At 40.7% G+C, this 17,126-nt stretch overlaps 1 protein-coding gene across 1 annotated transcript in view; it reads right to left on the bottom strand.

Annotated features, from left to right (window-relative positions):
* Window positions 1-7,650, bottom strand: part of LOC135935195 (uncharacterized) — a 37,679-nt gene extending 30,029 nt beyond the window's left edge. The window contains exon 1 of the mRNA XM_065477332.1: window positions 7,363-7,650. The gene's annotated coding sequence lies outside the window, so the exon portion shown is untranslated. The remainder of the gene's footprint in view (window positions 1-7,362) is intronic.
* Window positions 7,651-17,126: the final 9,476 nt, after the last annotated feature.

The raw sequence follows: 17,126 nt of genomic DNA, 5'->3' as shown, positions 1-17,126 counted from the left end.
CGGGCAGCTCGCACGACTGGCCACCTTTGAATGAGGTGCGCGAAGTTGAATTTTAACTACTATTATTGTGTTAAGTTAAGTGGACGAAACATGGCGATTCCTCTTTTAACTTTTCGGAAGAACAGGCAGACTGTAAAATATTATACGAGGAATTGATTGAGCAAAATCAGGAGCTTAAGCTATTATTTTCGTGAATATAAATCATGCCATTTAAATTTCTCAAGTAAATATACGCTTCATACTCCACAATGGCTCAGAGTTAATTTGAATTGACCTTTTTAGGTTTAATCAATTTGGTGGAGAGTATTTCGGTAGGTCGCGGATCTCTTTGAAAGGTAAGGTGGGTTCCGGTGCCGGACAATTCGGCCTTGTTAAACGATAATTAATCGGCAATTTTAATTTGACAGCGAACAAAACAAAGGCGGCCATAAATCCAGGCTCGTTTGGCGTAATTACAGGCTGCCGGGTGACATGGCTTTGCTGCTCCATAACCCGTTCGCGCGCCGCGGCCGCCGCAGCGCTTCTTCTAACTCAATCTCACGCGCGGCTGCAAGGAATGGAAGAATGGACCTGGCTCTTTTTTACAGCCGTGCACCGTTCATGCCCAATAATGACTCCAAACAAACGTTCCAACTCCAAATAAATAGTGGAAAGCGTCGGGGCGCGTGGCTGCGTGCCGCAAATAATACAAACAATACTAAAAACCAACGCTCTCCAGACGATCGTCTGTGTTTTCCGCCGTTATTTTGCCCCTCTGCTCTCACCTCACCTCGAAGCCCTTGCTTGCCATTTGCATACACTTAAGTAAGACGTTCCCGCGCACGTCGCCACCTGGGTCGCCGTTAATTGTCTCCGCAACCCGATTAATCAAGCTTGCGCAAAATGGCGTCATGTCCTCAAGGCGTTCGCCATCTTGGATCACGTAATTGTCTTATGACGGAGGCGATTTGTGTGCTAATTACTTAAGCGTTCGCAAGTTTCGCTAAAAGGCTATTGAGGCATTGACGAACACACGTGTTAAACACAACGACAGTAAATAGGACACAATAAATGCATTTTTTAAACATTTGACCTGTTGGCTGAAGTCGATAGCGTCTAAATTTGGAAAAATTTGTCACGTTTTGTACCTCTGAAGTTAAAATTATATAAGAAACCCACATAAAGCAAAATATTTGTCAAGCAATTTTGGCGCATATTGCGTTGGTGTTATATTTTTAGCTCTGGTCAGGTTGAGGGGATAGGTGACAGGTGTTAAAACGAAAATGCTACCAAAGATATGTATAATATGCGGTGTGTGTGTGTGTACTGTATTTGGCCAGAAGTGCCGAAAATCCTGGAAGGAGTGTTGAAATGAACCTGATGACTTTCAATATCTTCTCTGCCTGAGCTAAACCCCAAAGCAAAGACGGTCTGGATGAGCAAATAGGACCGGTTTTTGCTGAATCAGCCGCGATGAGAACGAACACCTTTTTATGCATGTCTCGGCTCGAAAAAATATTTGACTTCACACTTTGGGGAATTTGCGAGAGCGCGCGCTGCTTTGCATCTTTATCGGCCGCGCTTCAGCGCGCTTTCGGCCAAATAAAAGCCGCGCATGCACTTAATTGATAATTTGCATACTATGCGGTGGAGGTCTTATAATTGATCGCACCGCCGGCGCGTTGCGCTTGACAAGAGCGCTGATTCATTTGCAAAAAGGCCGACTCGGTGCGCGAGAGTGCTTTTCTCCGAAGGCTTTTCCCTGGAACAGACGAAAGACTTGTCTGCGCCGAGCGTTTGTTTGTTGCTCCGCCACGAAAGACAAGCTTTCATTCATGCGGTTTCACCGATCTTCGCAGTTTCGCACGCACTTTTCTCCATTCAAACCACAATCAACACACCCCGACAGACAACGTCGGAGACAAAACAAGACTGAAAATTAGTGCCAACAAGAAAAACGCTGACATGCCGAATTGGACAAGACTGAAATGAAAATACAGCGGGATTCATGAATTTAGGAGTGTAACTTTATGTTTAAATATAACTAATTTTTTATGTACAATACTAAATAAAATAATCTTATCTGAAAATGTATATTTTAGTTCACGAGAAATGGAATTTGTTGCTGAAAATTAATTAAATGTCAGCCTTTTGTATTTCCTCGTCACAAAATTCGTTCCCAAACGACACAATTTAATTTATTTATTTATTTTCTGCAGCAGCATTGGTGCTTTGGGGACGAGTTGAAAGTGTCTTGTGCGGCGGCTGGCTGAATGGCTCGCGACTTTCCCAGGTGTGGGGCAGCTAGAGGCGTGGCCCCCGAGGCCCCCCGGGGCCCCCGTCGGTCCTTGGCACAGTTCGCGATTAATTTATCGCGCGACATCAATTAAAACAACCTGCTGAGGCCTCCCAGTCTCTCGGCTTCGATATCGCTGCACCGATCACCGCACAGCCCGATGTTTCCCTACTTAGCTTACGGTGAGCGTGAGGCCGGCTTTTTCTCCATTTAAAGATTTTTAATGCTCGCAATATTCGTCTCGTTTTTCGCAGAACGGCATTTACACTTACCGAATGCAATCTCGCTCTGAGATCAGTGGGAAATACGAATGAAAAGCGGCAATAATTCCGTGTTCTTCGGTTTCTTTATCAAGGTGTGTAGCAGAAACAGAAGGGGGAATGTCTCTTTTTTGCGCTCGTTCTTGCTGTTGAAAACACCTGAGCACCTATACTTTGGCAAAGATTCAATGCTGAGTAATGTGGAATAAGTACACTCAAAATTAACAGATATTCAGACTGTCGATGCTTAAACTCGCATGTGTGATAGTTGAACATTTCCTTGTAATGAAGGTGAAAAGATTCAGCCTGACATTTACCAAGTGGTTGGACACCCATTGAAATATTTCATATGTTTCAGAACCTCTTATACGGTCTCTCAGCTGCAACAACTTTTAATCGTGGGTACTTAAAAAAGGAAGCTTGAGCCATTCAACTTATTAACTTCGGCTGATTTTCATGTTAATCACTTCTGCTCATCTAGACAATGAGAAATAATCATTTATTCAAGAGAGTGAATGCGTTTAAAGCAAGTTTATAATGATTATATGCTGAAACTTATTTTTCAGATCAAGAGATTTATGTTTACATGCATTACTGAAAAATCTTCCTCCAGCAACATTGTAAGCTTAATTTAAAATCTTGCAACGTCAGTGTCCTCTTTCTTCTTATTTTTCAATGTGGTATTGCGAGGTTACAAATCATGTAGTAGTTGTTTGATTCATTGTAGTGATATCTCCACAAATGAAAATGTATTACTGCGAAAAATTATTGCGTTTTAATTGTTTTTCTTGTTCAGTTAAAAGCCATGAATCAGATTTTTTTGCCAGGAAAAGTTTACTGAAATCTAATACTATCCAAAAGATTAAATATTTCGTGAATTCAATCAGCTTCTGATGTGCCTCTTAAATTTTAAAGTTGTCCTAATTTAAATCTATTTCGAGCTGTTGGATGAAGGCCGCAATTAACTTGTAGCTACTTGAGGAGAAAATGCGCTTTCGCGGGGGAGCAGGCTATAGCATATTAAACTTTGACACGCCTTTTCATTTAAAAAGTCAAAAAGTGGCGCATAAATTATGCGTACAAGTTGTACACCAGGGGAGCAGGTTACTCGACAGATCAAATGGATAGGAAAAGGTCAGCACTTAAAATTCTTTGACATGCCGCGGCAGATAAATCAGAGAGGAGGGAATGTTCAACACGCCAGCAGCGCAGCAGCCCTCAATGTGCAATTTCTCCGATAAAAACAGACGAAGCCGGTGCGTGACGCTGGAAGAAGGGATTAAGGGCGGCGCAAGGCGAAAATAATAATTCCAACCTACTTTTGTGTGATAAACACCGCATTAAAAGAATCGGGCCCGTATTTCAAAGGCAGCAACTGACGGAGTGCGTACAAGTGGGTTTTACGGCTTCGGAGGGCAGATAGGCGCCGCCGAAAATACACACGAGAACGCGCACGTATAGTGATAAATAATTACCATTAAGGTTGTGCGCTGGCTTTAGCGGAGAGCTCTAGCAACAACTGCGCTTCATAATATTTTACATCTCTTTTCGAAAGAGCGCTGAAAAATACGCTCAGGAAGTGTGTACGGTCGTTTCGAAATCAAAGGCGTGCAATTATCCTTCTTTATTAGCCTCTCTTCTATTTTGAAGTTTTTACGCGCCGACGAAACCTATGTGGCTACTCTTGAATTTATTTCGACTCCTCGGGAACAAAACTCTTTTAATGAAGTCGGACGCAATTCTTGTTTCATCGGATAAGTCACATTGATTGTGAAATGTGCGAGGATGGCAAACGAGAATTGCTGCCCACGTGCGCAAAGTGTGATCACTTTTCAATGTCCAAAATTATTGGTCTTGTCTGTGGACTCGTTTTGATACTGTCAAAATAATAAAGACTGCTCAAAGTATAGGTGCAAGCAGTATACTGTTCGAGTGTACATAAACAGGTTTGCGGTTTCATATCCATTTGCATCAAATTTTTCGAACGAGGATAATTTACGAGTGAAAATTTTACTTTATTTGCTACCAGATCTCTTTCATGTTCACAGTTTTCATTGGGAGAGCGTGTAATAAATCAGTCTTGATTTTGTCTGATTAGATTTACAAATTCCAGACTGAGCTTGGTTTGGATTGAACTGAATGGAAGGTAATTAAAAGATTTTTCGTTCTGAATCGTGACTTTTCACACAGCAGCTACTGACACTAATAAATACGCTTCCATTAATGAATTCCATTCTTGATTGGCTCAGAACCGGCTCAGCTGGAGGTGACTTAAGTGTCCATATAACTGAAACTAATTTAATAATTCAAATTAAGTTCTATAAAAAGGCGAGTTTAGTGCTGGTTCACTTTCATCAATTTGCATGAATACTTCGGTCATTAACTAAAAAGCGACCGCGCGATGTGTGGCTCGTCATATTATAACTTGGAGACTCTTGCTGAAAAAGTTTATTCTCTCCTTTGCAATGTAACCAGCATAGAGCAATTCTTGTGGATACGAAATGATCTGTTATGACGGGGCAGATTAATTGGTATTTCCGAAATAAAAGGCATGAGAAGCCATTTTCATATTTTTGGGATTTAAAGCTTCAGATGCAATCCTCATTTTGGACCACTTTCTATACGCCCGCCCATCCGACTCACTCTCGTTGATTAACCCTGGACAACAGACAAGAACCTTTGTTTTGACGTGGAACTGTCGTGTGTGCCTGCTGTCGATATATAGCCTGATTTTATAGCAGTTGGAACTTTTCCAGATATTGTAAGTCCGATAGAGCCTAACTTCAAGTTTCACCGAGCTTTATCTCCTTCCAAAAGTCGTAAAGAGTGAGAGCGTCTATTGAACTAATCGCGCTCGGTTTTAATTAACAATCGAAAACGAATAAAAGCAAGCGCGGAGCCAGATTAATTGATCACACGGGCATAAAACCAATCAATGGCGGGCAGAGTGAGCATTTTCACACCGACGACCACAGCGGCCGACGCACGAGAGAAAATTTCCATTCTGCTCGGCGCCTGCTGCTTTCAAAATTATAGGCTCGGTAACGAGTGCATGCAGGGCGCGACTTTAACACTCTGGTTTTTGCCGATTTTTACGAGCAACCAACGTCGTCACGTCAGCAGGTACTCGGGCGCACACAATCACCGTCTCAATGATGAAAATCTCGTGTTAAAGTGCGTGTGTGTGCCCCTGGACCGCACGCATTTACATTAATTGCGCAGGCACATACCAGTGTGAACGTTCTCAAGGAAAATAAGGCAGGGATGTGTGCAAAATCGTTTTGGCTTCTTATGTAATACTCATCAAAGAAAGTCTCATTAAATATTTCTTTAACAAATTCTTGAACAATTCAGTTCTCTTAGCTTTGATCTCACGCCAATACAGTTGCATAATAATTTTGAAAGAAAACAATCGCTCATTTTAATTTCCAGAAGAATAAATTTCAAAAAGAAAAAAATAATTGTGTGCAGATCATATATTTTAAGATAACATTAAAAGTAATTTTGATTCGACAAAAAAGAATCCGGCGGAAAGAAACCATTTTAAAGCAATTCCCCGAAAAACGTTTAGTCACTTTGCAAATGTGATGTGCCGAGTGAAATCTGCCGTCTTTCACATCCCTGACGCCAAGCGAATGGCGGCGGCGGCGTTAATGAATGGCGTCTGCCCGCTGCTCCATTGACTGGCCTGATTTGCATGAGGGCCAATCGGCGAGTTGACGTGTCAGGTGGGCCGCAGGGCCCCGACGCAGGGCCCGTTCTCCGCGGCCGGCCGCCCGGCGGTGCAGCCTTCTAATTGCGAGCGCAAACAAAAAGCCATTAGTCGGCCTTTTCACCGCGCTCATTTATTCGGTGCTTTATTTATAAGTTTTTATCGCGCGCGCCTGGCTCGCACACCCGCCCCTCAACACACAAACACCGAGAGAACAACCCAGCCGAGCCTCAGGAAAAAACAATTAAGATATGTGTGATTTGAAAATTTCGGCGGCATCTCCCTAATCTTGAGAAGAGCCCACTAAAATGCTAAATGTGTACTTTTCCACTTCCTCAAACTGGAATCTCAAACGGAGAGGGGCACTCTCTTGAAGCAAGCATCGCGTTTTCATTTGTCAGGCTGGCAAAATACTCTTGCGGCTGATGTAAAATTTTCAGAAAATTAAAAAAGACAAAAATATCCTGGCTTCACTTGTGAGATATTACTTACAATTCAAAGAGAGTGTTTTCTCTTGGGCGCAGTAAATATTAATATTGCAAATCCCTCTTGCAACTGTTTAACCTTTTAGTTGAAGCCCACATTTTCTGCTGATGTAGGAGAGTTAACAGATGTTCCGAGTGTTTTTCAGCACAGCCAATCGTTTTCGCAAAGAGGAATCTAACAGCTAGTTTCTGTGTCTAATTTTTCTCCGTCGCGCCAAAAACGCCGACCAAGCGTAAAAAAATGACACAGTAGAAAGCCTGCTCGCAAAGTTTGTGTGTTTTGCGGATCACGAGAAAGACGCTGTGTGCTTTGCGGTGGAGGGCAAAAAGCCAAGTGAAAATTGATTGTGCGTCGTTTAATTTAATAGGCAGAATAATTCATGGACCACTTATTCGGTCCACGCAAAATATAGTTCAAGATAAAATCCTTGGCCAATCGCGCAATAGCGTATAAGATGAGCCATTTCAATAATCCTCTGCCGAACCGTACATAAACTGAAACGTCGCGTGGCTGACGTGAGAACCGAAAACCTGTCCACAAAATCCGCTTCATAAAAGCCGCTTGAGAAAGTTCCGTTCAAATGATACTGAAAATTTCGGTCGCGTATTTTCTAAGTCTGGGATTCCTACCTGAAATTGTAGACCCAAAACTCAATCTGCGAGTGAAATGAGGAAGCGTCCAGCGGGGTCAGGTGCTGGTGGCCGTCATCACGGCGGCCTCGTACACGCACTACTCGGACACCGAATTTCACAAAAAGACGCCGACGAGGGAGAAGAACAGAATTTAACTGAACGGGAGGAATGTGTGAAAATCCACGTTCGAGAGCACAAACACTCGCGGGATGCTGTGCCGGTGCCGCCACCGCCGATCTCCTCCGATCACTCTGTCTATCCCACTGACTGACTGACTGACTTGTGAGCGTGCAGGACTTGCGGCCGACGCGCCACTCCACCCCTCAGTCCCCTCCCCGAGGCGGGCCCGACCGACCGTCCGCGGGCCTCGGTGCCTCAAATTGTTGGAAATTTGCACCCTTTCCTGCTAAAACTGAAAGTGATAACTCAGTTCATCAATAAGTAAGTGTTTCTTTTATTTTAATTTCGAGTGTGATTATTATTTTCGATGCAATTATCGATAAAAGACAACTATCACTGTTTTTGTTTCAAAATCGAGAAGAAGAAAAAAAGGACAATAACTTTTATGATTATTGCAAATATTACTCTCCTGAAATTAATTAGTAAAACCTCATTAGCCAAGTAACCACACCTATAGCTTGTATATTATATTTTTATATATCCAAGGGAAGTAGAAATAATTATACTATACAATTTTTGACGTTTTGAAAACAAACAAAACGTGGATCGGATTTCAATGTCGCAATTCAAAGGAAGTGAATAAAAAGGAAATATTTTTCACTATTGATCAATCTGAAATTTCAACTTATATCTATTTTCCAATTAACAATTCGTTTTGGTATTTTTCCACACAACATTATATTATACCGTTGACGTTCACTGTCGTAATTCGGGAAAAATGCAACAATCATGTATTTGATTGAAATTGACCAATTCGATTCTATGCATTAGCTTACATCAAATTTATGCGTATTTTTTATTTATTTTTTTTCAAACAACCACACATTTAAAATCGTTTCTTTTTATTTTGAACATTAAACTGTGCTTGTGATTTCAAAATTTTATGAATTTGTACGCCATTTGGGTGATTGAGGCAAACATCCCTCCATGACAAATTTCCCAAGTCAAAAAACGCGATCAACTGTGCGGGAATGAGTAATGGTAGATTGGAGGCAGAAGCATGAGACAAGTTGGAAGGCTGTTGATAGTCTAATTGGATTGACACGTGTGTGTCGTGTGTTTTATTAGGCGTCACTTTTGTCACGTTAGCGTTGCGTGCATAATAAACGGCCCTTCTACTCTTTCTTCTCGTTTTTTACGACCCCGAAGTTCTCTCTCGGCGCGTACAAAGAATCAAAACGAACTGACAAATAATCCAGAGAGCGGTGCGGCAAGATGTACGAACCAACCCGCGTGTTTTCTCTGCAGGTCAGACCATTTGTGGTCCAATCCAGCCCAACAAAACACACCATCACACCACCACATTCATCACGCCGGGATAAATAAGTAAACAAATATCAACAATACAAAAATAGAGGAGAGCTGGAATATTCTCTTTCTGTAGGTAAAGTAATTTTAGGCCGCAGAATGAGTTATGACGCGAATTAATGTCTTTTACTGCTTTTCACGCGATTGTAACAACTTTTTTTAATAAATCTTTAACCCTCTCACAATGAACGCAAATTCTAGAGGTCACGATCAGAGATAAATGTGGACAGAAGCCAAAGCAAACAAATATTTCAACATGAAGTATTGTAATATATTGGATTTATTTTCTCCAAATGGTTGTCAGAAATAAAATTCACGGCTAAAATCCCGACAATAAAAGAAATATTTGTCGACTCTTTCAAAACATAAATTTGAGTCTTAACGACTCCAACCACGATTTAATAGATTGATGAACCTCACGTGTGTATCCTTTTCCTTCAACGGTAAATTTTTATTTTAAATGAAATTATATTTTTTTTATCAAATAAAAATTTGGGGATGCTACGGATAGTGAGCTCATTGACCTCATTGAAAAAACCGCATACAAAATTTCACTATGCGTACAAGCCCGACTTGAGGGGAAGTTAACAAAAAAAATCTATAGCAATAACTGAATCTTTTACATTAATAACAAACACCTCTTGACTCACCACTCCATATTTTCAGGTTACGATTTATTTTAATTCTTCGGCGAATATATTACTGCGTGACTAATTATGTCAGAGCAGAGACAAAATAATTTTTGCCGCAAATTCCTTTCTCAGCAGGTACAACTTGAAATGAAAGAGCAGTGCAAGGTAAAGGATGTATTTTTTAAACAAGCATTTTAAGAATTATAAATCAATCGGGAGCAGTGTATGTAGTATATTTGCGGGCAGCAAAAAGCTGGAAAACAAGAGCAGCTACATCATTACTCGGCCGCCGGCGCAAATTCATGAATAAATAAAGAGAAAAATTGCTTTTTATTGGGCCTCGTTATTGAATGATTGCGGTTTGCATGTTCTCGGCGGAGAGTATCTCTTGTTACTAAATTACCGCACTACCTGCACTACCTATACAGCTTCTTTATTTAGCATACGTTTGGGAACGACGAGCTGTAAAAAGCCGAATTAGAGATTTTTCAAATTTACGTCAGAAGCGTCAATTTTACGAAATGAAATATATTCGTTCAGCACAAGAGGAAAACTTTGTACTGCGAAATATTAATGACTAATAGGGTGGTAACAGTACGTTTAGCCTCTTATAAATAAGAATTATCCCTTTATCTGCAGCAGCAAATCAATGAGCAGGCAATGCGCGTCTCTCAATGAGGCGAGGAGAAAAATTACCCTGCCAATCCTCGCCTTTCACTCGTCTCACCAACATGACTTGTGAGCTGAATAAGCCATTGCAATAGAGCTTAGCTGCGAAAAATCCCTTACACAGCATACTTGCGCCAGTCAGTCAGGCACCTGAGATCGCGCCCATGCTAATCCCATAAGAGCATCTCCTTCAGCGCTCATGTATGAATTACGCGCGCACGGTCTCGACCTTCGTAGAATTATGCAAATCCGGCGAACGTAATAACAAAGCAATTCGAGATCGTCCTTCTCTCAATTTGGAGCCCATCCTCGCGCTAGGCGCGCAAGAAAACTACTTCACGGTGGCATACGCGCTATTCATCTAGTGCGATCTGGGTCGAGAAATTTAGGCATCTTGCCCCGACGGTTGTTTGCATATTCTAGTATGGCGCCGGAATTATCATAGGTGCGGATTAAGAGTCTGCTGGAGCCATAGTATTTAGAAAATGATGTGGCCTGTAATTTTTTTTTAAAGAACAGAGGAGTCCTAGATTGTTTTTAAATGGCAATTGCAACGGATGTAAAGGAGATCATTCTCAATCACTCTGCAAAAAATCGGTAAATCGGAGAATCGTCTGAATTTTGAGAATCGGCTGCGTTAGCAGATTAGCGCTGATGGTCAGAGGAAGCGGTCAGTATACTCTGTGACGTCATGAGAAATCAGGTTAAGGATGGTTTCTGCCAGGGGTGATGCGTAAACTATTACATTGATTGTTGGACTGCTTACAGGAATTTCCTTTGCTGCCCATGATATACAAAACAATCGACTAGGAGCATTTATCCGGGCAACAGCAGAAGAGTCGTGTCCTATAATCAAGCCCTAAAACTGATGGGAGTGTCTCAGGGACCCGAAATCATAAGGTTAGGTTACCAAATTCAGAAGACCGAAAAGTGAATGGAATTTAACTCGTCAATTTTCGGTCATATGCATTCGGTGTTGTGCAAAATGGTACCGAAAAATTCGGCCTTCTGCAAAGGTGGACATTTTTACCATTCGCGGCCTAATGAATTCTGAAAAACCACATTCGACTTTATGATTTCGGGTCCCTGAAACCCATCTAAACTCATCATGATGTTTTTGGCTATCGTCTCTGTCCAGCGTTTGTCCATAATCCCGGTGGATATATACTTAAACACGTAATAACGAAACACCGATATATATATATATATAAATATAACAAATAATTGATATATAATTTATATTTTATTTGAAAGAACTGATAGCAAAAATAACAAACCCTTGTGCGAAATTCCCATTTTCATGTTTTTGGATTAGTAAAATGATTTGAATAGCCTCACTATTGAGGTTTAAGTCGTCACAATCGATTGTGTTAGATATATTTTCGACCACCCCACAAATGAAGCAATAAAACAAGAGCAAGAACAATACATTGAAAGGTACAAATGCTGCGTTGGGCCGAGTAATAGTGATTTATGTAATTGCGGCACCAGAAACAACGTGCTAGAGGAGCGAGTCAATTAGGCCGACCCCTGACCTGGGCGTGACCCCGACGGTAGTTGACTGCCCGCTGTAAAGAGATGACAAACGGCAGCCACGCCTGCCCTCCTGGACCACCATGGCCGCCTCGCGATAATCGCGGCACGTGCAGCGCCTTCTGATCGACGCACTCGCACTCGATGACTCTTAATTGCATCCGAGCACGTATATTTTCCTGCTGTGTGTGCACACTCTTGCCTGCTCACTTAGGAAATTCCTTTCTCACGCCGACATGCGCAAACTAATGAGCCGCAGCGTGATTCCATTAAAAGACGATTGAAATGTTAAAACTCCTTTACACTTGACCAACACCTGAGACCCTGGAACGCTCGAGCTCTCTGCTGAATCTCTTTAATAGCATAGCTTGTTTTTATTGTGTGTATTTAATGTGTGCTCTTAAGTAGGAGCATAATTATCTGATTCTCCTAAGTTTCAAAATTTGTCAAGGAAGAGAAAAACAAGTAATTAATATTTTTGAAATAGAAAAAAGCATCCGGGAAATTTTGTGAAAGTAAAATTGATGTAATGGCTCTACTCTGCGTGGAGTTAGGATAGATGGCTATATATGAGGGAAAATTTATACATTCTGAATAACTCCACGCAGAGTAGAGCCATTACGTCAATTTTAATTTAATTTTAAGGTTTATCATCAAAACAAAATTTTGACTGTTTGATGGAACGGAGACACTTTGAGTTCACCCATGCGCGCTGCTGATGGAGTGATTAATTGAGCGTGACGCCCGCACTCGCAAATCCATCCGCGTGTGTGCGTGCCTAAGCCGCTTTCAGGCTTTAATTAAACCGATAGTGTCTCTGCTCGCTGCGGTTGTGATGTATGATAATTATCCTCGTTTCGAGTGTGCAGCATGACGCTCCATTTAGAGCTCTCACTCGTGTCACAGCAGCGGAGATTGATGATAAATGTGAGTGCTCCATTGGGCCACCGGCGGTGTGGAGTGTGCGAAATGTTTTGCAAACAACACGCGCCAATCTGCTGCTCTTTCTGATCTCCATAAGAATTTTCGTGACTTTCACAATGCTATTTCAAGGAAATCATTATAACATAAAAAGTGCTGATGACCATTTTAGCGTGGGAAATTCAATAAAATATACATTCATATTATATCAATTGCGAATATTTTCTTAAGAGTGGACCATGTGTCTTTCATTTTGATCTTTGGTGGTTGATAGCACTATACTTGTTCTTGGCATAATCGTATCACATTCATCTTAAACAAAATAAAAAGAACCTTCGCACATACTGAGTGCAAGTATACTGTATGCAGATGAACAGGTGGCATGAAGAGACTAAAAACCTGGATAAGAAGGAAGCTGTTCTAAGAAGTTCTTATAAATTTTTGTATCTGAAACAGTGCTAAAGACACAAGAGTAAACTGAACCGAAAAACACTATTTCCTATAAATACAAACACGATGTTGATGCTTCAAGCCCAGGCCCAAACAAAGATTAATAAATTAACTATTTCGGGCAGGTTCACGGTTTTCATTTCCGAAACGTAAAATCCAAACTACATTTCAAGTCGGCAAAATCTATTCAAGGAGAATTTGAAATATTGCATAGGTGTCCACGTCCACATGGCCAATTGTTAAAAAGCAAACTAAACGCCGGCTTCCTCGTACACATTAAATCGATTTTGAAACAATGCTAACTCAAGTCCAAGGTCAAAAGTCAAATTCAAATAATGGACCCTTTTCCTGTGCCACGCAGAGAGGAATCGCAATGAATTATGCAATAAACATTCCAAGCCAATAACGTACGCCTCTTTGGCGGTGTAGGCGAGACATAGCCTCCGAAATTATCCAGCGCGCAGAGAGTGAGTCGCGCGAAACGGCCGTGCAACTATTCATTTTCGGCTTTTCATCGCAGCGCTGAAATCGTAAATTTCGTGGCCGGGAGATGTTATCTGAGGGCAAACGTGGCAGCGAAAATCGATTGACAAATCGAGCAACATGCAAATTTGTAAACAACATCACTTTTGCTCCAGCAGCTGCCTGAGAAAAGTCTTTTCTCGCTCAGGAATTTGCATTGGAATTCTCCGCAAATTTCGTGCTCCACAAAAAAAAACTAAATGGAATTGAGAGAAAACTATATATTCGCTATTTGAAGCTATTGATGGCAGGGAGTTGTTCTTTCACACCTATCTCGTTATTTAAAAGCTTTTCACGGTCGGAGCAAATCGGTTAGCTATCTTTAAGGCTGGTATATATGACCGTTCAATTTTTCTCGTCCAACTAAAATTGAACTAATAAACTTGATTGGCTGGGCACTCTAGCTCTATCGACTCTAATGCTAAATTTATTTCGTAGTAATACGAATAAGCATAATTCACACTTTCACATTAGTTGCAGGAGGACTTGCTTGTATAGGCAACTTCCTTCACTAACAAAATAAGCGCAATTTTAAAGTCAAAACTTTATCATTCAATATAAAATTTAGCATTAATTAGCATTGTCTTTGTTTCAAACCAAATTCTAATAAAATTTTCCAAATCTCCATACCTTGATACACGAAACATCTTGAAAATTATTTATTTTTGAAGTCGAGCATATGTTGCCTGTCTAGTGAATCGACATAATTTGAAACGATACCCTTAATGCCCACAATGGCTACTTTTCTTTCTCAATGAGATGTAGATAAATTCGCATACATTTGCTACCACAGAGAGCATGAATGAGCATATACACAGCATACGTTGAATAGCATTCCATCTCAACTCTAAACACTCCCCATATCACTTACACCTTGTTAGCGAGCGCAATAAATAAGTAGTTTCATTGTTGCACGTACACATAACAAATATATATGTACGTACAGTTAGTGCGCCGCTAACAAAAGTAGTATGTGCATGTATATATGTACTATTCAGCTTTGGGCTGCCGCGACGAATGAAAAAATAATGTTTCTAAAAGCCTACGTGTGTTTGCATTTGCGGGGCACGATAAAAAGCATTAAACTCAAATGAAAAGCATGAATGCAACAAGAGTAGACAGCCGTGAACGCAAACAGCAGAAGGGATGTGAAAAATAGTTACTCTTGATTATTTGCACTCTGCAAGTTGTATTCATAATTTATAAAATGTCTTTGAAAATTGAATCTGCAATGTTGAAGAAATTGCAAAAATATTGCTTTGCAAATTAATTTTCACGGGAAACAAATGAAGAGAAGAATCAATATCAAATAAAAGCACGCCATCAGCTAGATTTTAAAACCCAACAAAGTTCTGTAAAAGTAAAAATTGAACGACAATCTAAATTTTTTTAAAATCAAATCAGTGATTTCTATCTTCACATTATTTTTTCTTCTCATTTCGTCAAATGCGAATGCGTATAAAATGGCACAAACTCTGATAAAACTTTTCATTTTCATCCATGAAATTCCTGAAGCTCGCAGCCGAAAAAAATCAAAACCACGAATTAAATATTATTAAGTCTCGTGTTGCTTCAAGTGTCAAAATATATAAATTTTCATCTGTCTTCTTAAAAGAAAGGAAAACAAAAAAGGGCGAGTCCCCCAATAAAATTTAGAAAAATATTCATCATAAATTGTTCAATAAAAGGGTGATAAAAATTGAATGAGTTCTTTATTAACACATTGAAAGAGGAGTTTTGTAAAATAATATCACATTTTTCACATCCCTGGAGGATGGCGAGCTAATAAATGTTGCCCACATGGAGTGAGCAGCTGAATTTTTCATCGCTTTCTCGCTGCGAAGGTATAATAAGATAGGAATAAATCCGCACAGACAATACACCATCAGATGGGCCGCAGTGGCCGCGCCTCGGGAGGCGGCTGCTGATTTGTGGCTGTCGCATGCAATTAATTAGCCATCGACGGGCTGGGTGGGCCCCCGTGGGCCGCGTGGGCGCCCGCGCCGGCACCCAGCCAGCCATTAGCCTATCTCTAGTGGCCATCTCGCTTGCTAATTGTGCAAAAGCTAGACCGGCCCTGCTCACAATGCATTATTTATTTATCTGGCAGTGTTTCCGTAACTAATTACCACAGGATAAACATACACTCACTCACTCATTGTCAGGCGCGGAAAATCAATGGCTTGTGGGCAGCCAATTCGTGTTTCGCAGCACTTTAACAAGGCAATTCTTTTTATTTCGCTTAGAGAATTGCGGCTTTGTGTTTTAACTCGCGCTATCTGATTGTGCCTCGTATGAAAGACTCCATTTCATTCAATGCAATCAATGGCAAACAAAATTAGCAAGAGTAAATTGTAATGTCTTTATTTTACTCTTTTTGAAGTTGCGATGATTTGCGTAGTTATCAATCACAAATAATTTCAAGAAGTTTTTATCTAAATGCAAAACCTGAAAGTTTTACTTTTTAAACAAAAATTGCATATATTTGATCAAAAATGTGCTGTGTTTGACTTTGGTTTTATTGGCGGTTTCTAGATTCCTCTCAATTTGGTCCAACCTACGATGCTTTACTAAAGTTGAGCAATGCGCAATTTTACCGCTACCAGGACATTATGATATTAATGAATTTATATAATTTTGTATTATATCATAACAGTGCAATAGCTAAACTGATCACAATAAATTACAACCAACAAATAAAAGGTAAGTATTAGAAGAATTTGATCTCTTTGCTCAATGTCCCCAAAGCAACATTGATGTTGAAATGATTCTTGTGTCAATCCAGAGAGTTTTGCATATAAAAAAATCGTGCTATTTAAGTGGGCGATCACGATCAAGGAAACTTAAGCAATATCGCATTTCAATGCCGAAATGACGACAGAAAAGCATTTTTCGCGGCGAAGAATTGGTCCTTTTTACAAATTTAAAAGCGCCCTGTGATCGAGAGTAGGTGTGTTTTCGCGTGCGAATAGGATATTTGCGACCCAAGGCGTTTTCACTATTTTGATATTGGTCTCGGCAGATTTATTTTACTATTAATCCCCCACGTATACGCCGTGTGCTCTAGAAAGTTGATTTATGCCGGTTGATTCCGAGAAAATGCCGTGCCAATGAGCTCAAATGGGGAACCATGTTCGCGGCACGGCGACTTCTATATATTTTATCCACACTCACCGCCGGCCAGCATAACTTTTGCTGGCGGCCGACCCGCACCGGCCGGCCGACCACCAGCAATCGCGCGGCGCACATTCAACCTAATAAATTAGCTCTCGTTCGCGGCATTTTTCATCCATGTAAATCGGCGTGAATTTCAGAATAAAAGCCAGTTTCGCGCAGACCTGAAGTGGAGTTGAAAACGGCTTGACTGTATTTTTTAATTTTGATTTGATTTACATATTATGCGGCGGCTTGTGACGTCTATGGCCTCTATGGGTGTTTCGCGAAAGTTAGATCAGAAAATTGCGATCAAATACAATTCGGAGACACCTGTCATCGTTCAAATACCGTTCATACAGCATTATTAGATGCTTGAATGTCAGGTGGCAA

Source organism: Cloeon dipterum, chromosome 2 (genome assembly GCF_949628265.1).
Source record: "Cloeon dipterum chromosome 2, ieCloDipt1.1, whole genome shotgun sequence".
NCBI classification, from domain to species: Eukaryota; Metazoa; Arthropoda; class Insecta; order Ephemeroptera; family Baetidae; genus Cloeon; species Cloeon dipterum.
This window is presented reverse-complemented; position numbering and strand designations above follow the sequence as displayed.